The sequence below is a fragment of the Arachis duranensis genome, chromosome 7, assembly GCF_000817695.3.
Source record: "Arachis duranensis cultivar V14167 chromosome 7, aradu.V14167.gnm2.J7QH, whole genome shotgun sequence".
Taxonomy (NCBI): Eukaryota; Viridiplantae; Streptophyta; class Magnoliopsida; order Fabales; family Fabaceae; genus Arachis; species Arachis duranensis.
The window spans coordinates 18941480-18944933 of record NC_029778.3 but is presented as its reverse complement, the minus strand read 5'-3'; the positions used below and the strand labels follow the sequence as shown (position 1 = coordinate 18944933).

At 35.7% G+C, this 3454-nt stretch overlaps 1 long non-coding RNA gene across 1 annotated transcript; it reads right to left on the bottom strand.

The window, feature by feature from the left end:
* Positions 1-1291: 1291 nt before the first annotated feature.
* Positions 1292-2083, bottom strand: LOC107458143 (uncharacterized). Its single transcript, XR_001585969.3, has 3 exons — positions 1971-2083; positions 1724-1782; positions 1292-1365 (listed from the first exon to the last, which is right to left on the bottom strand). It is a non-coding gene; the product is annotated as an uncharacterized LOC107458143 (long non-coding RNA).
* Positions 2084-3454: the final 1371 nt, after the last annotated feature.

Below are 3454 nucleotides of genomic sequence, written 5' to 3'. Positions count from 1 at the left end.
AATTCCGCTTGTTCTTTGTCCAAGATATCATTTGTTCTTCAACTTGATGAAGGTGATGATTTACACTCATCATCATTCTCACCCATGAACAAGGTGATTGACAACCACTCTTGTTCTACAAGCATAAGAGGCTCTAGTGAATATCTCTTGGATTCCTGATTGCACGATGCATGGTTGATCGCCTGACAACCGAGTGCTCGCCTGACAAACGAGCCAACCATTCCGTGAGATCAGAGTCTTCGTGGTATAGGCAGGACCTGATGGCGGCATTCAAGAGAATCCGGAAGGTCTAACCTTGTCTGTGGTATTCTGAGTAGGATTCAATGACTGAATGACTGTGACGTGCTTCAAACTCCTGAGGGCGGGGCGTTAGTGACAGACGCAAAAGAATCACTGGATTCTATTCCGGCCTGATTGAGAACCGACAGATGAATTCCGCTATGCTGTGACAGAGCATATGCAATCGCTTTCACTGAGAGGATGGGAGGTAGCCACTGACAACGGTGAAACCCTTGCTTAAGCTTGCCATCGAAAGGAGTAAGAAGGATTGGATGAAGACTGTAGGAAAGCAGAGAGACGGAAGGGAAGGCATCTTCATGCGCTTATCTGAAGTTCCTACCAATGAATTACATAAGTATCTCTATCTTTACCTTTATGTTATTTTCGTTCATCACCATTACCATTTGAGTCTGCCTGACTAAGAATTACAAGATGACCATAGCTTGCTTCAATACTAACAATCTCCGTGGGATCGACCCTTACTCACGTAAGGTTTATTACTTGGACGACCCAGTGCACTTGCTGGTTAGTTGTGCGAAGTTGTGTAATGCCATGGTATTGAGCTACCACATTTTTGGAGCCATTACCGGGGATTATGAGAGTTGTGAAAAAGTATTGTTCACAATTTCGCGCACCAATACCTGACAGAGAAAATGGCATGAGCCTTGAACATGAGATATAAAACATAGCCATGAAGCCTCAAAAGTGCGTGGTGCAGGGGAACCTAGCTTTCAAAACAAGATAGAGACGACATAATAAGTTACGAAGAAAATGACGGTTCTTTCGTCTATCTTGATCCTAAACCAAAACACATAGAATTAGAGTTTGACGAACAACATTTATGTTCGAACTTTACACATTGATAAATTATCGCCAAAGAAATAAAAGAAGTTTATGTGTTTTTGTTATTTGCTTTTATTTTTGGTAGAACTCCCTTAAACGTCGCTCTCGGAGAGTTTTTTTCTTCTTTAATTTCCTTTCTTTTTGCTTTTGTTATCTTCCTTTAACAAATAAAAGATCTTCCTGGCTTGACAAGACAAATAGGCAAGGTCACCAGAGTCCAGTCTAATGCCAATTGCTTTGTATCTGCACCACAAAGCAACTAATATTTTATTTTAGGGGGTTGAGGATGCTTAGACACTATTCGAAAGCCAAAACCAATCTGCAATCCTTAAAGTGAAAACAAGGAATGCTTAGAAACTAATCAAAGCCAAAACAAATCTGCAATCCTTAAACCAGAAACAAGGAACACCAAGGCATAATAGAACATATTAGCTAATAATGAAGGAAGTAATTCATGGAAGGAAAATAAGAAACGAATAACAAAATTGTGTGTCCCGATTAATCAAAATCAACAGGAAAAACTAACAAACCACAATATGAAACTTCTAACCAAGTATTGACAATAAAAATGAAGGGGAGGAATAATCAACTTCGGACATACCCTAACTCATTGAGAGCTAATGCAACTGCACAGAAGTTGGGGATTCCACTTCGTATGACCTGCCAAGAAATGCAAAGTTGATTATATGGAGAAACAGCTAAGCTAAACTAAACCAGAAGTAATTCAGAACAGCTAGATTTGCACACAAGGATGGAACATTGCTGGCCAAAGCAATGTTGAGAGATTATCATTCCTATTTCCTCTTAGCAGAAAATAGAGATTTACTAAGAAAATATTAAATACTTACATCATAAGTGTCTACAAGGGCAAGAAAGTTATTAGGAAATGCCAATGCATATGATATGAATGCTGACAGCTCACTTTGGTTGGTCTCAACAAAAACACCCCGTAATGATTTTGAGCACTGCAAGGTGGGAATACAACACACATTATACACTGACAAATATTCTTGATCTCACGACTTTAGAATATAGATTAATGCTATAATACTGATAAATTGGAACAACCGAACAAGTATTTAGAAGGGAAGAAATAGAGATATTTAAGAGGGAGAACCAATAGTTATGGTGATGCTTAACCAAATAAAGATACAAGTCTGCAAAGATAACTCAAAACACAACAATTAGAAAATATTCAACTCGGCTTGTTAATCAAGTAACTCTAAATGACTCGCCTTATCAATGCTGCAAAAACAATTGCAGAAAATAGAAAATTAAGTTTGCAAAGACTTGCGTGGTACCTGAAGTTTGCTTAGCCATGCTTGAACCAAACTAACAAAATCTTTACATGTACTTTTGCTAACTTTTTTACGAAGTGATTTGTCTTTAATCTCATCAAGGGTCTGCAAATCATAGGAAAAACAAAGCACTAAGCAAACATAGCATAAAGAAAGTAAATCAAGCTATAACAAAGCATAAGAATAATGATAACATAAAACCCATAAGGATATGAACAAACTCTGGAAGGAATCTATATCACTATAATCAAAGGATCTATCTTATAATTTCAAGTTTCTCTAACAACTCTATTAGTGGTATCATATATAAAAGCTCACTTTTCACTCAAATTAGACCACCACATTTGTCACTTTTGAATCATGATGTTAATTCTTATATATTATCTGCTCCTTGGCAATTTAGCATTATAATTTCTCTAGGATACAAAATATGGACAATTTAACATACAAATCAAAACAATATCTATTTGTTAACAGTTATAGACATACTCGCACTAAACACCTTATCAGATGTTGCTGAACTTTTTCTTCCATTCAAATGTGATCTCTTTTTTTTTAGTGGAAATAATCAAATAAAATTATGCCATTTAGCCTACATAGGGTTTATATACAACAAACTAAATGACAAATATAAACATCATATAAGATGGTTATATACCATAAATGAGCTAACAAAGGCATGAGAATGTAAGATTTAGTCATTCATACCACTTTTGTCATCAGGTTCAATCATGGTGAGAATTCCATTCTCTGTTTTTCTACCCGTATCTCCTCAAAAACCTTTCTCTATTGTAGTTATGTCTTGTTGGCTTCCATGGAAAAGCTGTATGAATGATACAAGACATTAATAAGAATGAAGAATAACAATATTGTAACACGGAATGAAGAATGAAAAACTAGTGACTGGGCAACACAAAATTATTTTATTTTATTGTCTTTTTTTATAATATTTATTATTAATAGCAGTAACTAATCCCTTAAAAATAACTTCTCAGAAAGAACATTTTGAAGAGAATAATTTTTTAACTTTAGGA